The sequence below is a fragment of the Oncorhynchus nerka genome, linkage group LG23 (genome assembly GCF_034236695.1).
Source record: "Oncorhynchus nerka isolate Pitt River linkage group LG23, Oner_Uvic_2.0, whole genome shotgun sequence".
Lineage (NCBI taxonomy): Eukaryota > Metazoa > Chordata > Actinopteri > Salmoniformes > Salmonidae > Oncorhynchus > Oncorhynchus nerka.
This window is the reverse complement of record NC_088418.1, coordinates 32391272-32413442: the sequence shown is the minus strand read 5'-3', so window position 1 is coordinate 32413442 and position 22171 is coordinate 32391272. Positions and strand designations below refer to the sequence as shown.

The window sequence follows — 22171 nt, the reverse complement described above, 5'->3', positions numbered from 1 at the left end:
CAATTGGTAGTTACAGTCTTGTCTCATCGCTGCAAATCCTGTACAGACTCGGGAGAGGCAAAGATCAAGAGCCATGTGTCCTCCGAAACACAATCCAACCAAGCCGCACTGCTTCTTGACACAATGCCCGCTTACCCTGGAAGCCAGCCACACCAATGTGTCGGAGGAAACACCATACACCTGGTGACCATGTCAGGGTGCATGCACCCGGCCCGCCACAGGAGTCACTAGAGCGTGATGGGACAAGGACATCCCTATCGGGCCAAACCCTCCCCTAACCTGGACGACGCTGGGCCAATTGTGCGCCACCCCATGGGTCTCCCGGTTGCAGCCGGCTGCGACAGAGCCTGGACTCGAACCAAAATCTCTAGTGGCACAGCTAGCAACTGTGTTGTCGTGCCTTAGACCACTACGCCACTTGGGGGACCATAACTGTTTATTATTGTGTCTAAAATTGTTTAATTGATGGTTAAAGTAATTGACCCATTGTTAAATTGCTTTTATGTGAACTGTTTATGAACCCATTTTTGCCATTGGGCCCGGGCATCAGATTCCAGAGCCCTTTATTGCAGAGTTAGTTTATTAATGGATTTCTTTCATTGATCCCTAATATTCTGGACCCCTTCTCTCGATATATTCCATTGAATCTGTTGAAAATTCAAATTAAACACTGTATTCAAAGGTATGGCTTCAGATAAATGTACTGAACACACTATTGAACAAAAACTCCATGATCAAATTGGTCTTCCACCCAGTGGGTGTGTTTTCTGGGATTGAATTAAATGTATTCAGTGCATGCAAGAGAGCCTCACCCCAGAGCGTGTTACTCACTGGCATACATTAAGTCTAAGTACCAACTACTGAGAAGTGCTTACATCAAAGTGTAAAAAAGTCTGTCGAGCCCAATGTCACGACTTCCGCCGAAGTCACTTTCGACTTGGCACCATCATTGGATACCACCTTTCCAACAACGTCTAGGTCCAACACCGGCTCAGCCACGAAGGGGTAGGACACATACACACAAGCTCACAGAACAGGCCCGCTGAGTTTTGAAGCGCATTGTGTGTAAAAATCGTCTGTCCTCTGTTGCAACACTCACTACGGAGTTCCAAACTGCCTCAGTAAGCAACAAGAACTGTTCGGGAGCTTCATGACATGCGTTTCCATAGCCGAGCATCCGCACACAAGCCTTAGATCACCATGCACAATGATTTACACCAGGGTGGTGTAGAGCTCGCCGCCATTGGAGTAGGCCCCTTAGTTCCAGTGAAGGGAAATCTAAACACTACAGCAAACAATGACATTCTAGACGATTCTGTGCTTCCAACTTTGTGGTAACCAAAGTTTCAGCATGACAATGCCCCCGTGCAAAAGTGAGGTTCATACAAAAATGGGTTGTCGAGATCCGTGTGGAAGACCTTGACTGGCATTGAACAGAGCCCTGACCTCAACCCCATTGAACACCTTTGGGATGAATTAGAACGCCAACTGCGAGCCAGGCCTAATCGCCCAACATCTGTGCCCAACCCCAACTGCAAGTTCCCGTAGCAATGTTCTAGTGGAAAGCCTTCCCAGAAGAGTGGAGGCTGTCATAGCAGCAAAGGGGGGACCAACTCCATATTAATGCCCATGATTAGGGAATGAAATGTTCGACGAGCAGTTGTCCACATACTTTTGGTCATGTATGCATGTGTGCATTGTATACAGCCTTATTAGTGGGGGGGGGGGTTTATTTAAAAAATGTCTCATCAATCTACACATAATATCCCATAATATTACCAAAGACCAGGGTAACATTACCAAAGACCAGGGTAACATTACTAAAGACCAGGGTAACATTACTAAAGACCAGGGTAACATTACTAAAGACCAGGGTAACATTACCAAAGACCAGGGTAACATTACTAAAGACCAGGGTAACATAATTAAAGACCAGGGTAACATTACTAAAGACCAGGGTAACATTACCAAAGACCAGGGTAACATTACCAAAGACCAGGGTAACATTACTAAAGACCAGGGTAACATTACTAAAGACCAGGGTAACATAACCAAAGACCAGGGTAACATTACTAAAGACCAGGGTAAGACCAGGGTAACATTACTAAAGACCAGGGTAACATAACTAAAGACCAGGGTAACATTACTAAAGACCAGGGTAATATTACCAAAGACCAGGGTAACATTACCAACAACCAGGGTAACATTACCAAAGACCAGGGTAACATTACTAAAGACCAGGGTAACATTACCAAAGACCAGGGTAACATAAGGAAAGACCAGGGTAACATAAGGAAAGACCAGGGTAACATTACCAAAGACCAAGGTAACATTACCAAAGACCAGGGTAACATTACCCAAGACCAGGGTAACATTACTAAAGACCAGGGTAACATAAGGAAAGACCAGGGTAACATAAGGAAAGACCAGGGTAACATTACCAAAGACCAGGGTAACATTACCAAAGACCAGGGTAACATTAATAAAGACCAGGGTAACATTACCAAAACCAAAGACCAGGGTAACATTACTAAAGACCAGGGTAACATTACCAAAGACCAGGGTAACATTACCAAAGACCAGGGCAACATTACCAAAGACCAGGGTAACATTACCAAAGACCAGGGTAACATTAATAAAGACCAGGGTAACATTACCAAAACCAAAGACCAGGGTAACATTACTAAAGACCAGGGTAACATTACCAAAGACCAGGGTAACATTACCAAAGACCAGGGCAACATTACCAAAGACCAGGGTAACATTACCAAAGACCAGGGTAACATTACCAAAGACCAGGGTAACATAAGGAAAAACCAGGGTAACATAAGGAAAGACCAGGGTAACATTACCAAAGAACAGGGTAACATTACCAAAGACCAGGGTAACATTACCAAAGACCAGGGTAACAAATCAAATCAAATTGTATTTGTCACATACACATGGTTAGCAGATGTTAGTGCGAGTGTAGCGAAATGCTTGTGCTTCTAGTTCCGACAATGCAGTAATAACCAACAAGTAATCTAGCTAACAATTCCAAAACTACTACCTTATAGACACAAGTGTAAGGGGATAAAGAATATGTACATAAAGATATATGAATGAGTGATGGTACAGAGCGGCATAGGCAAGATACAGTAGATGGTATTGAGTGCAGTATATACATATGAGATGAGTATGTAAACAAAGTGGCATAGTTAAAGTGACTAGTGATACATGTATTACATAAGGATGCAGTAGATGATATAGAGTACAGTATATACGTATACATATGAGATGAATAATGTAGGGAACATTATATTAGGTAGCATTGTTTAATTAAAGTGGCTAGTGATATATTTTACATCATTTCCCATCAATTCCCATTATTAAAGTGGCTGGAGATGAGTCAGTGTGTTGGCAGCAGCCACTCAATGTTAGTGGTGGCTGTTTAAAACCTCTTGGGGCCACTAGTTCCCATTTGGGAACCCCCCCCTTCCAACAGAACAATGACCCTAAGCACACAGCCAAGACAACGCATGAGTGGATTAGGGAGAAGTCTCTGAATGTCCTTGAGTGACCAAGCCAGAGCTCGGACCCGATCGAACATCTCTGGAGAGACCTGAAAATAGCTGTGCAGCGACGCTCCCGATCCAACCTGACAGAGCTTGAGAGGACCTGCAGAGAAGAATGAGAGAAATTCCCCAAATACAGCGTCATACCCTGGAAGATTCGACGCTGTAATCACTGCCAAAAAAGTACTGATCAAAGGGTCTGAATACTTATGTAAATGTGTATTTCAGATTTTGTTTGTCCTAAATTTGCTAAAATAATGTGGCTTTGTCATTATGGTGTACTGTGTGTAGATTGATGAAGGGGGGAAAATATCAAATTAATCAATTTTAGAATAAGGCTGTAACGTAATAAAATGTGGAAAAAGTCAAGGGGTCTGAATACTTTCCGAATGCACTGTATTCTGATCAACTGGCGTGCTCTTGTGTCAGGAAAAAAGTACCACATTAATCAGATATACCTGGCCAAAGATTTTTTACCAAATACTTAGATACTGCGTTTTGCCTTTGTAGGGCAGTGTACTATACCCTACTGTAATGTACTCTCCTGTATTGTACCCTACTGTACTGCATGTACTGTACTGCATGTACTGTACTGTACCCTATTGTGCTCTAATGCACTCTACTGTACTGTACTCTATTGTCCTCAAGGTTACTCTACTTGAGTTCCTTACAATTGAAGAAAGGGCCCTTGGACTCTTGATCTAGTGGACTTGACCACAAAAACTCGGTCTTGGGCAAAAGCCAGTGAAATTGCAGCTCGGCAAATTCAAATAAAATGATATAAAAATCAAACTTTCATTAAATCACATGTAAGATACTAAATTAAAGCTACACTCGTTGTGAATCCAGCCAACATGTCAGATTTTAAAAATGCTTTTTGGCGACAGCATAAGAAGCTATTATCTGATGATAGCACAACAGTAAACAAAGAGTAGCATATTTCAACCCTGCAGGCGCTACACAAAACGCAGAAATAAAATATAAAACATGCCTTACCTTTGACGAGCTTCTTTTGTTGGCACTCCAATATGTCCCATAAACATCACAATTTGTCCTTTTGTTCGATTAATTCCGTCCATATATATCCAAAATGTCCATTTATTTGGTGCGTTTGATCCAGAAAAAAACAGCTTCCAAATTGGACAAAGTCACTGCAAAATATTTCAAAAGTTGCCTGTAAACTTTGCCCAAAAATTTCAAACTACTTTTGTAATACAACTTTAGCTATTTTTAAACGTTAATAATCGATCAAATTGAAGACGGGTCTATCTGTTTTCAATAGAGGACGAGAGGAACAAGTGCCTAAGAAATATTGTTTCCCAATGAGAAAAAAAAAGCATTCTGAACGGTTAGTCCTCGGGGTTTTGCCTGCTACATAAGTTCTGTTATATTCACAGACATGATTCAAACAGTTTTTAGAAACTTCAGAGTGTTTTCTATCCAAATCTACTAATAATATGCATATCTTATATTCTTGGCATGAGTAGCAGGAAGTTGAAATTGGGCACGCTATTTATCCAAAAGTGAAAATGCTGCCCCCTATACCTTAAGAAGTTAACCTTTTTGGGAAAGGCGTGCCGCTAGCAGGACACCTCAAAAACATCCGGTGAAATTGCAGAGCGCGAAATTCAAACGACAGTATTATAAACATTTAACTTTCATAAAATCACAACTGTAATACATCAAAATAAAGCTTAACTTCTTGTTAATCCAGTCGCTGTGTCAGATTTCAAAAAGGCTTTACAGCAAAAGCAAACCATGTGATTATCTGAGGACAGCGCCCCGCTTACAAAACCATTGAAAACATATTTAACCAGGCAGGTGCGACATGAAACTCAGAAATAGCGATATAATAAAAGCCTTACCTTTTGATGATCTTCTTCTGTTGGCACTCCAAAAGGTCCCAGTTACATCACAAATGGTCCTTTTGTTCGATAATGTCCTTCTTTATATCCATAAAAACTCAGTTTAGCTGGCGCGCTTCAGTCAATAATACACCCAGTTTCACTCCTTCAAAATGCATACAAAATTAATCCCAAACGATACTAATAAACTTTTCCAAACAAGTCAAACAACGTTTATAATCAAACCTTAGGTACCCTAATATGTAAATAAACAATAAATTTAAGACAGAGAATCATTATTGTCTTTACCGGAGAAAAATACCAGAGAAGGCGCTCTCTTCCAAGCGCTTGGAAACACTACAGCCAAAATGGGAGCCACCTAGAAAAACTACAATTTCTGGGTCATTTTTACAAAACACAGCCTGAAACTCTTTCTAAAGACTGTTGACGTCTAGTGGGATCCCTAGGCACTGCAATCTGGGAGGTCTTCGCCTTATGATTAAAGTGATAGCCACTGAACATAATGGTAAGCTGAATTTTCTTTTGGCGGGGATGGTTTGTCCTCTGGGTTTCGCCTGCCATATCAGTTCTGTTATAAACCGAGGGCTAGATCTCTCTTCCCAAGCACTGTCCACCCCTACACTATCTAGCACAGGTGACCAGTCAATTTTACCCACTTCCTCCCTAAACTTTTCTACACAGTATTTTTGAGTCCTCTGATTCTAACGGTTTTGTGACACTTAAATATATCTTTAAAAATCCTCCTTGTAAAATGTAATAAAAATGTAATAAAATTATCACTGATTCCATAGACTATTACTCCACACGCGATATTTTAGATTTATCAGACACCAATATTAAGTCAATTGTACTTTGCACTGTTTCACATATCCTGGTAAGCCTGTCAATCTGCTAGAACAGGATACATGCAGTGGTCAAAATTATGATGAAGAAGTGGACATGCTATTCATGACAGATGTTAATTCTGCTCAAAGTGGCAAAGAGAAATGGTTTACAAACTTAAAGCTTACCCCACGGACATGATAACTGTGATTATGATTGAAATTTGAATAATAAATGGTTGAAATTATTACTATTAAGATTGAAATTTGGATAATAAGATTGAAATGGGAATAATAGGAGGGTTGAAATTTAGGTATTAAGTATTGAGTGAATGAGAGCTGTCAGGGGACTAGCTCCAGTGTGAATATGGAGTGAATGTGAGTTTTCCAGTTCTGTGAGCTGAGTTTTTCAATCTGTAACATTATCTAGGAGTCTGTCCAACACTGCCATTGGATCTACAGGTAGAGGATAACATGTCTCAGAAATCTAATTCATAACATGCCTCTGAGGATAACATGTCACGTTAGTAACAAGGACAACATGTCTCGTTAGTAAAGAGGAAAACATGTCTCATCAGTAACGAAGATAACGTCTCTGAGGTTAACATGACTTTAGATTACATGAGGTTATCATGTCTCATCAGTGGAGTTTGATGTATAATGTTATTATGTATGGAGATATGAAAGAAGAGAGAAATATTTTCGAATATGCTGTTAAATAGAGGTAGTTTAAATATCTAAACCCCTGTATGAATAGAACACTAGTCTAGATGAGGAATTTGTGATGTAATACAAATGTATATTGGGTTACTAGAGAAAAAGTAATATAATACTGAGTATAGTTGGTTATTATGATGATCTGATGAATTAAGAATAGAAAAATGATAATAATATAAAACCTACACACCCACACCCATACATACAGTGGAGCAAAAAAGTATTTAGTCAGCCACCAATTGTGCAAGTTCTCCCACTTAAAAAGATGAGAGAGGCCTGTAATTTTCATCATAGGTACATTTAACCTCTTACCTCTACCTGGGACGCTTGCGTCCCAACTAGAGCTCTGGAAATGCAAATGCGCTACGCTAAATGCTAATAGTATTAGTTAAAACTCAAAAGTTCATTAAAATACACATGCAGGGTATCAAATTAAAGCTACACTCGTTGTGAATCCAGGCAACAAGTCAGATTTTTAAAATGCTTTTCGGCGACAGCATGAGAAGCTATTATCTGATAGCATGCACCAATACACTACAACAGAAAAGCACAGCAGGGGACGTAAACAAAATAATTAGCATTTCGGCGTTACACAAACCGCACAATAAAATAGAAAACAGTCATTACCTTTCACCATCTTCTTTGTTGGCACTCCTAGATGTCCCATAAACACTATTGGGTCTTTATTTCGATTAAATCGGGCCATATAAAGCCAAGATATCGTTATATGTAGACTGTAGAAAATTCAAAAAGTAGACGATAAACTTTCACAAAACACTTCGAAATACGTTTGTAATGCTACTTTAGGTATTAGTAAACGTTAATAAGCGATAAAAATCATCCGTAGGCGATGTACATTCATTAGCTGTCGTCTTGGAAAAAATTTCAGGAGAGAGCTCTTCCGGAATGATCTGGGCGGAGACCGGAGGTACGTCGTGCCCCTCTTTCGGTTCAACCAAGAATCAAAGAGGATTAAATTCACAAGATACTCGACTGCATGGGGATGCTGTGGGAGTTGAATGCTCGGTCTTATCTAATTCGGCTCACTGTTAACAATTGCTGGAAGTGGCGCAAGGATATTTATTTCCATTTTCTGTGATCAGGTTTTCCTGCGCTTTCCGATGTAACGCACATTATGTAATAGCCACAGTCGTGATTTAACCAGTTTTAAAAACGTCCGAGGGTTTCCTATACACACATTCTAACCATATGAACGTACTATATTCCTGGCATGAGTAGCAGGGCGCTGAAATGTTGCGCGATTTTTAACAAAATGTTCAAAAAAGTAGAGGGTAGGAGCAACTAGTTAAACTATGACAGACAAAATGAGAAAAAAAATCCAGAAAATAAGTATTTGGTCACCTACAAACAAGCAAGATTTCTGGCTCTCACAGACCTGTACTTCTTCTTTAACCTTTTGTGACTAGGGGGCAGTATTTTCATTTTTGGAAAAATAGCGTTCTTCAGGACAAGATGCTAGAATATGCATATAATTGACAGCTTAGGATAGAAAACACTCTAAAGTTTCCAAAACTGTAAAAGAATATTGTCTGTGAGTATAACATCCTTATCATTTATCGCCCTCCAGGTTCCCTCGGAGAGTTCATCAATGAGCTTGATGCCTTGATAAGCTCCTTTCCTGAGGACGGCTCACCTCTCACAGTTCTGGGCGACTTTAACCTCCCCACGTCTACCTTTGACTCATTCCTCTCTGCCTCCTTCTTTCCACTCCTCTCTCCTCTTTTGACCTCACCTCTCACCTTCCCCTCTACACACAAGGCAGGCAATACGCCTGACCTCATCTTTACTAGATGCTGTTCTTCCACTAACCTCACTGCAACTCCCCTCCAAGTCTCCGACCACTACCTTGTATCCTTTTCCCTCTTGCTCTCATCCAACACTTCCCACACTGCCCCTACTCGGATGGTATCGTGCCGTCCCAATCTTCGCCTCTCTCCCCCGCTACTCTCTCCTCTTCCATCCTATCATCTCTTCCTCTGCTCAAACCTTCTCCAACCTATCTCCTGATTCTGCCTCCTCAACCCTCCTCTCCTCCCTTTCTGCATCCCTTGATTCTCTATGTCCCCTATCCTCCAGGCCGGCTCGGTCCTCCCCTCCTGCTCCGTGGCTCGACGACTCATTGCGAGCTCACAGAACAGGGCTCCGGGCAGCCGAGCGGAAATGGAGGAAAACCCGCCTCCCTGCGGACCTGGCATCCTTTCACTCCCTCCTCTCTACATTTTCCTCTTCTGTCTCTGCTGCTAAAGCCACTTTCTACCACTCTAAATTCCAAGCATCTGCCTCTAACCCTAGGAAGCTCTTTGCCACCTTCTCCTCCCTCCTGAATCCTCCTCCCCTCCCCCTCCTCCCTCTCTGCAGATGACTTCGTCAACCATTTTGAAAAGAAGGTCGACGACATCCGATCCTCGTTTGCTAAGTCAAACGACACCGCTGGTTCTGCTCACACTGCCCTACCCTGTGCTCTGACCTCTTTCTCCCCTCTCTCTCCAGATGAAATCTCGCGTCTTGTGACGGCCGGCCGCCCAACAACCTGCCCGCTTGACCCTATTCCCTCCTCTCTTCTCCAGACCATTTCCGGAGACCTTCTCCCTTACCTCACCTCGCTCATCAACTCATCCCTGACCGCTGGCTACGTCCCTTCTGTCTTCAAGAGAGCGAGAGTTGCACCCCTTCTGAAAAAACCTACACTCGATCCCTCCGATGTCAACAACTACAGACCATGTGTGCCGTCCTTGGCCAGCTCTCCCGCTATCTCTCTCAGAATGACCTTCTTGATCCAAATCAGTCAGGTTTCAAGACTAGTCATTCAACTGAGACTGCTCTTCTCTGTATCACGGAGGCCCTCCGCACTGCTAAAGCTAACTCTCTCTCCTCTGCTCTCATCCTTCTAGACCTATCGGCTGCCTTCGATACTGTGAACCATCAGATCCTCCTCTCCACCCTCTCCGAGTTGGGCATCTCCGGCGCGGCCCACGCTTGGATTGCGTCCTACCTGACAGGTCGCTCCTACCAGGTGGCGTGGCGAGAATCTGTCTCCTCACCACGCGCTCTCACCACTGGCGTCCCCCAGGGCTCTGTTCTAGGCCCTCTCCTATTCTCGCTATACACCAAGTCACTTGGCTCTGTCATAACCTCACATGGTCTCTCCTACCATTGCTATGCAGACGACACACAATTAATCTTCTCCTTTCCCCCTTCTGATGACCAGGTGGCGAATCGCATCTCTGCATGTCTGGCAGACATATCAGTGTGGATGACGGATCACCACCTCAAGCTGAACTCGGCAAGACGGAGCTGCTCTTCCTCCCGGGAAGGACTGCCCATTCCATGATCTCGCCATCACGGTTGACAACTCCATTGTGTCCTCCTCCCAGAGCGCTAAGAACCTTGGCGTGATCCTGGACAACACCCTGTCGTTCTCAACTAACATCAAGGCGGTGGCCCGTTCTTGTAGGTTCATGCTCTACAACATCCGCAGAGTACGACCCTGCCTCACACAGGAAGCAGCGCAGGTCCTAATCCAGGCACTTGTCATCTCCCGTCTGGATTACTGCAACTCGCTGTTGGCTGGGCTCCCTGCCTGTGCCATTAAACCCCTACAACTCATCCAGAACGCTGCTGCCCGTCTGGTGTTCAACCTTCCCAAGTTCTCTCACGTCACCCCGCTCCTCCGCTCTCTCCACTGGCTTCCAGTTGAAGCTCGCATCCGCTACAAGACCATGGTGCTTGCCACGGAGCTGTGAGGGGAACGGCACCTCAGTACCTCCAGGCTCTGATCAGGCCCTACACCCAAACAAGGGCACTGCGTTCATCCACCTCTGGCCTGCTCGCCTCCCTACCACTGAGGAAGTACAGTTCCCGCGCAGCCCAGTCAAAACTGTTCGCTGCTCTGGCCCCCCAATGGTGGAACAAACTCCCTCACGACGCCAGGACAGCGGAGTCAATCACCACCTTCCGGAGACACCTGAAACCCCACCTCTTTCAGGAATACCTAGGATAGGATAAAGTAATCCTTCTCACCCCCCCCCCTTAAAAGATTTAGATGCACTATTGTAAAGTGGCTGTTCCACTGGATGTCTTAAGGTGAACGCACCAATTTGTAAGTCGCTCTGGATAAGAGCGTCTGCTAAATGACTTAAATGTAAATGTATAACAGAACTGATATTGCAGGCGAAAGCCTGAGAAAAATCCAATCCTGAAGTGCCTCATGTTTTGAAAGCGCTATGTTCCAATGCGTCCCTATTGAGCAGTGAATGGGCTATCAACCAGATTACTTTTTCTCCGTATTCCCCAAGGTGTCTACAGCATTGTGACTAGTTTTACGCATTTATGTTGAAGAATACCCGTAAGCGGCTACATTGCGCAACTGGTCACCTGATGGCTCCCAGAGTGATACTCGCGTAAAATACAGAGGTAGCCATTATTCCAAATCGGTCCTACTGAAAAAACAATTGTCCCGGTGGATATATTATCGAATAGATATTTGAAAAACACCTTGAGAATTGATTATAAACAATGTTTGCCATGTTTCTGTCGATATTATGGAGCTAATTTGGAATATTTTTCGACGTTTTCGTGACTGCAATTTCCGGGCGATTTCTCAGCCAAAGGTGAAGAACAAACGGAGCTATTTCGCCTACAAAAATAATATTTTTGGAAAAGAGGAACATTGGCTATCTAACTGGGAGTCTCGTCAGTGAAAACATCCGAAGCTCATCAAAGGTAAACGATTTAATTTGATTGCTTTTCTGATTTCCGTGACCAAGTTACCTGCTGCTAGCTGGATATGATGCTATGCTAGGCTATCGATAAACTTACACAAATGCTTGTCTAGCTTTGGCTGTAAAGCATATTTTGAAAATCTGAGATGACAGGGTGATTAACAAAAGGCTAAGCTGTGTCTCAATATATTCACTTGTAATTTTCATGAATAGGAATATTTTCTAGGAATATTTATGTCCGTTGCGTTATGCTAATTAGTGTCAGTCAATGATTACACTCCCTCATGCGGGATGGGGAGTCATTAGAGGTTAAGAGGCTCCTCTGTCCTCCACTCGTTACCTGTATTAATGGCACCTGTTTGAACTTGTTATCAGTATAAAAGACACCTGTCCACAACCTCAAACAGTCACACTCCAAACTCCACTATGGCCAAGACCAAAGAGCTGTCAAAGGACACCAGAAACAAAATTGTAGACCTGCACCAGGCTGGGAAGACTGAATCTGCAATAAGTAAGCAGCTTGGTTTGAAGAAATCAACTGTGGGAGCAATTATTAGGAAACGGAAGACATACAAGACCACTGATAATCTCCCTCGATCTGGGGCTCCATGCAAGATCTCACCCCGTGGGGTCAAAATGATCACAAGAACGGTGAGCAAAAATCCCAGAACCACACGGGGGGACCTAGTGAATGACCTGCAGAGAGCTGGGACCAAAGTAACAAAGCCTACCATCAGTAACACACTACGCCGCCAGGGACTCAAATCCTGCAGTGCCAGACGTGTCCCCCTGCTTAAGCCAGTACATGTCCAGGCCCGTCTGAAGTTTGCTAGAGAGCATTTGGATGATCCAGAAGAAGATTGGGAGAATGTCATATGGTCAGATGAAACCAAAATATAACTTTTTGGTAAAAACTCAACTTGTCGTGTTTGGAGGACAAAGAATGCTGAGTTGCATCCAAAGAACACCATACCTACTGTGAAGCATGGGGGTGGAAACATCATGCTTTTGGGCTGTTTTTCTGCAAAGGGACCAGGACAACTGATCCATGTAAAGGAAAGAATGAATGGTGCCATGTATCGTGAGATTTTGAGTGACAACCTCCGTCCATATGCAAGGGCATTAAAGATGAAACGTGGCTGGGTCTTTCAGCATGACAATGATCCCAAACACACTTCCCGGGCAACGAAGGAGTGGCTTCGTAAGAAGCATTTCAAGGTCCTGGAGTGGCCTAGCCAGTCTCCAGATCTCAACCCCATAGAAAATCTTTGGAGGGAGTTGAAAGTCTGTGTTGCCCAGCAACAGCCCCAGAACATCACTGCTCTGGAGGAGATCTGCATGGAGGAATGGGCCAAAATAACAGCAACAATGTGTGAAAACCTTGTGAAGACTTACAGAAAACTTTTGACCTCTGTCATTGCCAACAAAGGGTATATAACAAAATATTGAGAAACTTTTGTTATTGACCAAATACTTATTTTCCACCATAATTTGCAAATAAATTTGCAAATAAAAATCCTACAATGTGATTTTCTGGATTTCTTTTCTCATTTTGTCTGTCATAGTTGAAGTGTACCTATGATGAAAATTACAGGCCTCAACCTTTTTAAGTGGGAGAACTTGCATAATTGGTGGCTGACTAAATACTTTTTTTGACCCACTGTATGTGGTGAAAAAATTATTCTGAGGAATGTTCAGAGTGGTCCTTTTATGGATCATTTGAGTTATAAGGTTAAAGCATTGTAAGGGACTTGACATTTAGAATATTTCCTCCACCCTGGTAATACATGTTTAAATAAGCCCATACCCTGTTAAATAGAACCAATGAGTGTCTGTATTCACCTACTTAACTGTTTAAAGTGTTAGGTAGAGACTTAATTGTGGACAGAGCATGACATCTACTGGGGACTGAGACAGTGCTAACCCAGTTAACCTGTTGCTTCTACTCGGGACGCTTGCGTCCCAACTAGAGCTCTGGAAATGCAAATGCGCTACGCTAAATGCTAATAGTATTAGTTAAAACTCAAAAGTTCATTAAAATACACATGCAGGGTATCGAATTAAAGCTACACTCGTTGTGAATCCAGGCAACAAGTCAGATTTTTAAAATGCTTTTCGGCGAAAGCATGAGTAGCTATTATCTGATAGCATGCAACACCCCAAAAGACCCACAGGGGACGTAAACAAAATAATTAGCATTTCGGCGTTACACAAACCGCACAATAAAATAGAAAACATTCATTACCTTTCACCATCTTCTTTGTTGGCACTCCTAGATGTCCCATAAACACTATTTGGGTCTTTATTTCGATTAAATCGGTCCATATAAAGCCTAGATATCGTTATATGTAGACTGTGTGATAAACGAAAAACATCGTTTCAAAACGTAACGTCATTTTTTAAAATTCAAAAAGTCGACGATAAACTTTCACAAAACACTTCGAAATACGTTTGTAATGCAACTTTAGGTATTAGTAAACGTTAATACGCGATAAAATTCATCAGGAGGCGATGTAAAGATCATTAGCTGTCCGTCTGGAAAAATGTCCGGCTAGAAACTCAACGAAAATATCCGGTCCTAGACCGGATTAGATACGGTGTCCTGCATGTGTTTGACCAAGAAAAAACTCGAAGGGAAATGACAAGACTCTAGACACCGTGTGGAAGCTGTAGGTACTGCAAGCTCAGTCAATTAATTGTGGTTCACCTTTATCAATGGGATCAAGTAGCGCATGGATATATTTTCCCATTTTCAGTGATCAGTTTTTCCTGTGCTTTTCGATGTAAATGCCGTTCTGGTAAAGCCACAGCAGTGATTTAACCAGTTTTTTAAACGTCTGAGTGTTTTCTATCCACACAGACTAAGCAAATGCATATACTATATTCCTGGCATGAGTAGCAGGGCGCTGAAATGTTGCGCGATTTTTAACAGAATGTTCAAAAAAGTAGAGGGTCGACTGAAGAGGTTAATACATATTGATCCCTCCAAAGCATTACAGATTCATCTTAAAATAATAGACATTTAATAAATATCGAAACTAAGTGAATACCCAACAGAGAATGGTAATACAAATATAGAGTAACGTTTTAAAGGTATACTAAAATAAAAAACAATGCCTTCCAATATGGAGAAAGTTATCATGTTTGTTTTGTTTGGTTTTAAACCTTGCAATAGGGGGAAAAGCAAAATGTTGTTTGAGAGTGATCTGTGTGTTTTAAGCAGTAGTGATTGAGGTATTCATATTGGGAAGGGAGTCCAAGTTGAGGGAAACCGATATGGAGACTAGTGAAAGTAACAAAGTGAATGGTAATTGGCTTTCAGATAGCAATTCAATAATGCAAAATCTTAGTAATTTGAAGGAGGAAGGAAGAGTGATTTGAGAATTGGGACTGATATTAAATTACAGGCCGCTCACTCTTCAAGGCTTGGTCCACTGCTCTTGTGTTTAAGTCATCTTTTGTTTGGGTTAGAGATAACCTTCCTGTGGAACAATAGATAGCCGCCAGTACACACTGAACTCAAACAGGCTGTAAGAGACCCAGTGGGGAAATTTGGGACAGTTTGTACAGAATTTTATATCAATGCAACAGGTCAAATAGATTAAGTTTACAAGAGAAGTGTTTAATTTAGAAAGTGCCCAATTCAGCTTTATGGGACACCATATCATCTGATATGTCTAAAGTATAAATGTGTCTGAAATATAATTCTGTATAGACATGGGTTTATTGAGACTTCTTGCCCAAGATGCAGTAAACTCGATTAATGATTTAAGAATTTTTAGGACTGATTCAAATGTAGCATAGTGAAAACTAAGTACATGTTTATATTCTTTCTTCCAAGACTGATGGAATGTCTGCTACCAAGTTTTTTTTTCATGTTGATTAATGATTCTGTATCTCTCCCTTCGAAAGGCTTCCTGAGGCAAGGGCTTGGGAGAGCAGTTAAAAGTGCCTGGATCCAGCTGTTAAGGGACCTCCCAAATTAAGGAAGGCCTGGTCATTTTGTTTGTGTTTACCCTACAATTTTTGCCACACACATGCCAGCACCCACACATAACCCACCTATTAATGAATATTTGTTAGTAGAACTCTGAATTTTAGTGGGTTCTTCACAAGTTAGAACGGATGCTGTACACAAGTGAACGGTTCTATTGTCAGAGTTTTGGTTCTGTTGATTAGAAGAAATGAACTGAAAACGCAATGTAAACCTGATACACAAAATGTTTGAAATATCTTTAAATAATGTCTCAGGTACAGGAAAAGAAACACTCACTTAATAGGGCTGACTGACCTCTGTTCTGACTTCCTGGTGAGGCCTGATCACCCTAGAAAGACAGCAGACATTGTTTTGTTTTATATGGGCTATGTCAAAAAAAATAATTAGGAAGAAGTTTATAATTTATCAATAGTCCTATGTGTGATTCGGACCACGAGAAGGACAGAGAGGAGCTGTCTCTAGTCTATTTTCCCATTACCTTATGGGATACAATTATTTCCTTATGAAGTTATCAATCAAATTTGATTTGTTATTCTAATTTGTTTATTTTTGATTTAACAGGCAATGTTATTGTGATTTTCAGATGCATGAATCACGATGTGAGTCATGTGTCCAAATTGGGAATTACCAGGGCTCTTTGGTAAATATGCAAATTGATTTTCTTCACATGCCTGTTTGTAAAAGGTAAAAACAGATATTGGTCATGGATGATAGTTCTTTCAAATGAATTGAAGTTGAAGTTTTGCCCCACCTGTTGTTGTTTTCTTTTCTTTGTTTTGGTCTTGCTTCAATAACAAATCTCACCAGATTAGTTATAAGAAAAGCACAAACATAAAAATTCCATCATCAGCACGATCTGCAGTGCCTCTATTCACATGACTCTCTCCTAACACACACACCATACATTGCAGCTACTATTCATATTTGTATCCTGCTGCTCAGACACTACCCCTGATTGTATGCATATAACTACCTCATCTATCAACAGTATCACTGATATCATATTGTTCTAGTACAAACTGCATATTATTTTGTTCTTTCTCTACTGGCATTGACACTATCTATTTTTGATATTGCTACTATGCAAGTAATCATTTCGCTATATCGTTTACAAGATGTGGCTGGGGTTATACCATTTCTTTCACGTGACCCATTAATTTAGACAAGTGTGTCTGGGTAAGCATCATCTAATATTTATAAAATATTGTTTTCTGGACACATTCTGTTTGTAACGGTTGTCTTCCTCCTCTGACGAGGAGGAGTAGTAGGAAGGATCGGAGGACCAATGCACAGCGTGGTAAGTGTTCATGATATTTATTATAACTCAGAACACTAAAAATAAAACAACAAAGAGAATGAAATGAAACCGAAACAGTTCTGTCTGGTGCAGACACAAAACAGAAAACAATCACCCACAACTCAAGGGTGAAAACAGGCTACCTAAGTATGGTTCTCAATCATGAACAACGATTGACAGCTGCCTCTGATTGAGAACCATACCAGGCCAAACACAGAAATCCCAAATCATAGAAAAAAGAACATAGACTGCCCACCCCAACTCACGCCCTGACCATACTAAAACAAAGACAAAACAAAGGAACTAAGGTCAGAACGTGACAGTACCCCCCCCCAAAGGTGCGGACTCCGGCCACAAAACCTGAACCTATGGGGGAGGGTCTGGGTGGGCGTCTGTCCGCGGTGACGGCTCTGGCCCGGGACGTGAACCCCACTCCACCATAGTCTTTGTCTGCCTCTTAACACGCCTCCGTGGCCTCTTTAGAGCGGCGACCCTCGCCGCCGACCTCGGACTGGGGTCCCGAATGGACGGGAGGCTCCGGCAGCTCTGGAGTGAAGGGCGATTCCGGCAGCGCTGGAGTGACGGGCGATTCCAGCAGCTCCGGAGTGAAGGGCGATTCCGGAAGCACCGGAGTAACAGACGGCTCCGGCAGCTCCTGACTGACAGGCGGCTCTGGCAGCTCCTGACTGACCGGCGGCTCTGGCAGCTCCTGACTGACATGCGGTTCTGGCAGCTCCTGATTGGCGGGCGTCTCTGGCAGCTCCTGACAGACGGGCGGCTCTGGCAGCTCAGGACAGACGGGCGGCTCTGGCAGCTCAGGACAGACGGGCGGCTCTGGCAGCTCAGGACAGACGGGCGGCTCTGGCAGCTCAGGACAAACGGGCGACTCTGGCAGCTCAGGACAGACGGATAGACGGGAGACTCTGTAGGGAGGAGACGGAGAGACAGCCAGGTGCGGGGGGCTGCCACCAGAGGCCTGGCGTGTGGAGGAGGCACCGGATAGACCGGACCGTGGAGGCGCACTGGAGGTCTCGAGCACCAAGCCTGCACAACCCTACCTGGCTGGACAACTCAAGGGTGAAAACAGGCTACCTAAGTATGGTTCTCAATCAGGGACAACGATTGACAGCTGCCTCTGAGAACCACACCAGACCAAACACAGAAATCCCAAATCATAGGAAAAAGAACATAGACTGCCAATCCCAACTCACGCCCTGACCATACTAAAACAAAGACAAAACAAAGGAACTATGGTCAGAACATGACACTGTTTCCCCAGAATTTTTCCTTATTGTGGGCCAATACCTTTACCACTTTTAGTCTTAATCTTCACTACACTACTCACTGTTTAGCACATTACCTCACATGTTAATCCTTAAAGGGATGGGTGGAGCTGGCTTAAGAGGATGTGAACAATGATGAATGGGTATAGACAAAGAAGATTTCTCCAGTAGGTGAACCAAAACACTTAACTTCTTGCGTCGAGCCAACCCGGATCAGGTATCATGACTACAGCCTCAAGCCCATTACCATAACGAAACGTTAACTATTCATGAAAATCGCAAATGAAATGAAATCAATATGCTAGCTCTCATGCTTAGCCTTTTGTTAACAACACTGTCATCTCAGATTTTCAAAAATATGCTTCTCTACCATAGCAAACTAGCATTTAGCATTTAGCGTTAGCGTTTAGCATTAGCATTTAGCGTTAGCATTAGCAGGCAACATTTTCACAAAAACCAGCAAAAACATTCAATAAATCATTTACCTTTGAAGAACTTTGGATGTTTTCAATGAGGAGACTCTCAGTTAGATAGCAAATGTTCAGTTTTTCCTGAAAGATTTTTTGTGCAGGAGAAATCGGTCCGTTTGGCTACCAAAAAAACCTGAAAATTCAGTTATCCAAACGCCGAACCTTTTTCCAAATTAACTCCATAATATCGACTGAAACATGGCAAATGTTGTTTAGAACCAATCCTCAAGGTGTTTTTCACATATCTCTTCAATGATGTATCGTTCCTGGAAGTGTGCTTCTGCTTCTGTATCCCATGGTAAAATGAGTGTTACTGACAATTGCGCACCAATTTAGACAAAAGACACCGGATGGCCCCCTGGCAAATGTAGTCTCTTATGGCCAATCTTCCAATGATATGTCTACAAATACGTCACAATGCTGCAGACAACTTGGAGAAACGATAGAAAAGGCAGGCTCATTCGTGGCGCTTTCACAGCCATATAAGGAGACAATGAAAAACAGAGCCTCAAAAATCCTGCTCATTTCCTGTTTGAAGTTTCATCTTGGTTTCGCCTGTAAGATCAGTTCTGGGGCACTCACAGATAATATCTTTGCAGTTTTGAAAACGTCAGAGTGTTTTCTTTCCAAAGCTGGCAATTATATGCATAGTCGAGCATCTTTTCGTGACAAAATATTGCGCTTAAAACGGGCACGTTTTTTTATCCAATAATGACATAGCGCCCCCATAGGTTGAAGAGGTTAAGAGCCATTTTCATGTGGGGTTACAAGTTTATCAACTTTCAAAGCATTGTTCCTCAAATACAGTGTATGATATACCATTTTGTAGCTCTGTGTGTCTGCTTTTTTCCAATGTAAACAAAAACACATTTTCTAATGTTGCTACATAAGACCGAATTATGGTGTTCGGTCACATACGCACTGACTGTAAAAAACACTGAAAAAAGTCCAAGATAACCAGACCATTTCTCCTTTTTTCTTTCACTTCCCCTATACTGTAGATCCATTTCATTAATATTCTGCCTAATAGTCCTTCCTTTTTTTTAAGTATGTCTGAGAAAACACAAGTATTAGTTTATAATGTCTTTGTTTCTATTAGTTGATCATGTATTTTGATTAGTGCTTTCAGAAAGTATTCACTCCCCTTGACTTTTTAAACATTTTGTTGTGTTACAGCCAGAATTGAAAATTGATTAAATTGCGATTTTGTGTCACTCAGCTACACACAATACCCCAAAATGTCAAAGTGGAATTATGTCTTTAGAAATATTTACAAATGAATTAACAATGAAAATCTGAAATTTCTTGAGACAATAAGTATTCAACTGTTTTGTTATTTTAATTTTTATTAATCTAGGCAAGTCATTTAAAAACAAATTATTAGTTACAATGACGGCCTACATGGCAAGCCTAAATAAGTCTAGTAGTAAAAATGTGCTTACCCATATCTCATATCTGTACCCCACACATTCTTTGCAATTTTCTTTAAGGTCCCTCAGTCAAGGAGTTAATTTCAAGCACAGATTCAACCACAAAGACCAGGGAGGTTTCCAATGGTTCGCAAAGAAGGGCACCTATTGGTGAATGGGTAAAAAAAAGAGTAGACATTGAATATTTGCACTAACATTTGTTTCACTAACATTATTAACTGTCAATTCTAAATTAAACTCTGCTATTAATAGAGATCATGAGCTAGATTGTCTGTGCTGACTTCTCCCTCGTGTGTGTGTGTGTGTGTGTGTGTGTGTGTGTGTGTGTGTGTGTGTGTGTGTGTGTGTGTGTGTGTGTGTGTGTGTGTGTGTGTGTGTGTGTGTGTGTGTGTGTGTGTGTGTGTGTAAAAATTATGTACAGTGTCTTACAAACCCCTTGACTGTTTCCGCATTTTGTTACGTTACAGCCTTATTCTAAAATGTATTAAATAGTTTTTTCCCTCATCAATCTACACACAATACCCCATAATGATAAAGCAAAAACAGGTTTTTAGAAATGTTTGCTAATATATATTTTTTAAATGTAGCAAATTTAGGACAGATAAAATCTGAATATCACATTTACATAAGTATCCTGTCACGTTCTGACCTTTATTTCCTTTGTTTTGTCATTATTTAGTATGGTCAGGGCGTGAGTTGGGGTGGGCAGTCTATGTTTGTTTTTCTATGATTTGGGTATTTCTATGTTTCGGCCTAGTATGGTTCTCAATCAGAGGCAGGTGTCATTAGTTGTCTCTGATTGAGAATCATACTTAGGTAGCCTGGGTTTCACTGTGTGTTGGTGGGTGATTGTTCCTGTCTCTGTGTTTGCACCAGATAGGACTGTTTAGGTTTTCGTACATTTATTGTTTTGTTAGTTATTTCATGTCTAGTTCCTTTATTAAAGAACATGAATAACCACAACGCTGCATTTTGGTCCGCTTCTCCTTCACCACAGGAAAACCCTTACATATCCAGACCCTTTTCTCAGTACTTTGTTGAAGACCATTGGCAGTTATTACAGCATCGAATATTTTTGAGTATGACGCTTCAAGCTTGGCGCACCTGTATTGGGGGAGTTTCCCCCATTCTTCTCTGCATATCTTCTCAAGCTCTGTGAGGTTGGATGGGGAGCGTTGTTGAACAGTTATTTTCAGGTCTCTCCAGAGATGTTCAATCGGGTTCTGGCTGGGCCACTCAAGGACTTGTCCCGAAGACACTCCTGCATTGTCTTAGCTGTGTGATTAGGGTTGTTGTCCTGTTGAAAGTTGAACCTTCGCCCCAGTCTGAGGTCCTGAGCGCTCTGGAGCAGGTTTTCATCAAGAACCTCTGTAATTTTCTTTGTTCATCTTTGCATCGATCCTGACTAGCTTCCCAGTCCCTGCAACTGAAAAACATCCCCACAGCATGATGTTGCCACCACCATGCTTAACCATAGGCATGGTGCCAGATTTCCTCCAGACGTGACGCTTGGCATTCAGGCCAGAGAGTTCAATGTTGGTTTCATCAGACCAGGGAATCTTCGTCATCAGGTGTCCCATATGGCGCCGCACAATTGGCCTAGCATCGTCCGTGTTTGGCCGTGGTAGGCTGTCATTGTAAATAAGAATTTGTTCTTAACTGACTTACCTAATTTAATTAAATAAAAAATCTATGGAAACAGGATGCACCTGAGCTCAATTTCGAGTCTCATAGCAAAGGGGCTGAATGCTTATGTAATAAGGTATTTCTATTTTAAAAAATTATAAATTAGTAAAAATGTCTAAAAACCTGTTTTCGTTGTCATTATGGGGTATTGTTTGTAGATTGCTAGGGGAAAACAAATATTCAACCCATTTTAGAATACAGCTGTAACGTAACAAAATGTGGAAAAAGTCAACGGGTCTGAAAACCTTCCGAAGGCACTGTATGTGTCTATGTATATGTCTATGGTGTATGTAGAACCCTGATCTGAAC

The 22171-nt window shown here is 42.0% G+C and overlaps 1 long non-coding RNA gene across 2 annotated transcripts in view; it reads right to left on the bottom strand.

Annotated features, from left to right (window-relative positions):
- The window catches only part of LOC135563957 (uncharacterized), a 28560-nt gene extending 8001 nt beyond the window's left edge, over positions 1 to 20559 (bottom strand). Inside the window, exon 1 of one of the 2 annotated variants that reach the window (XR_010460703.1) lies at positions 20189 to 20559. This is a non-coding gene — a long non-coding RNA (uncharacterized LOC135563957). The other variant, XR_010460702.1, reaches the window with a different exon arrangement.
- Between the last annotated feature and the right edge of the window lie 1612 nt (positions 20560 to 22171).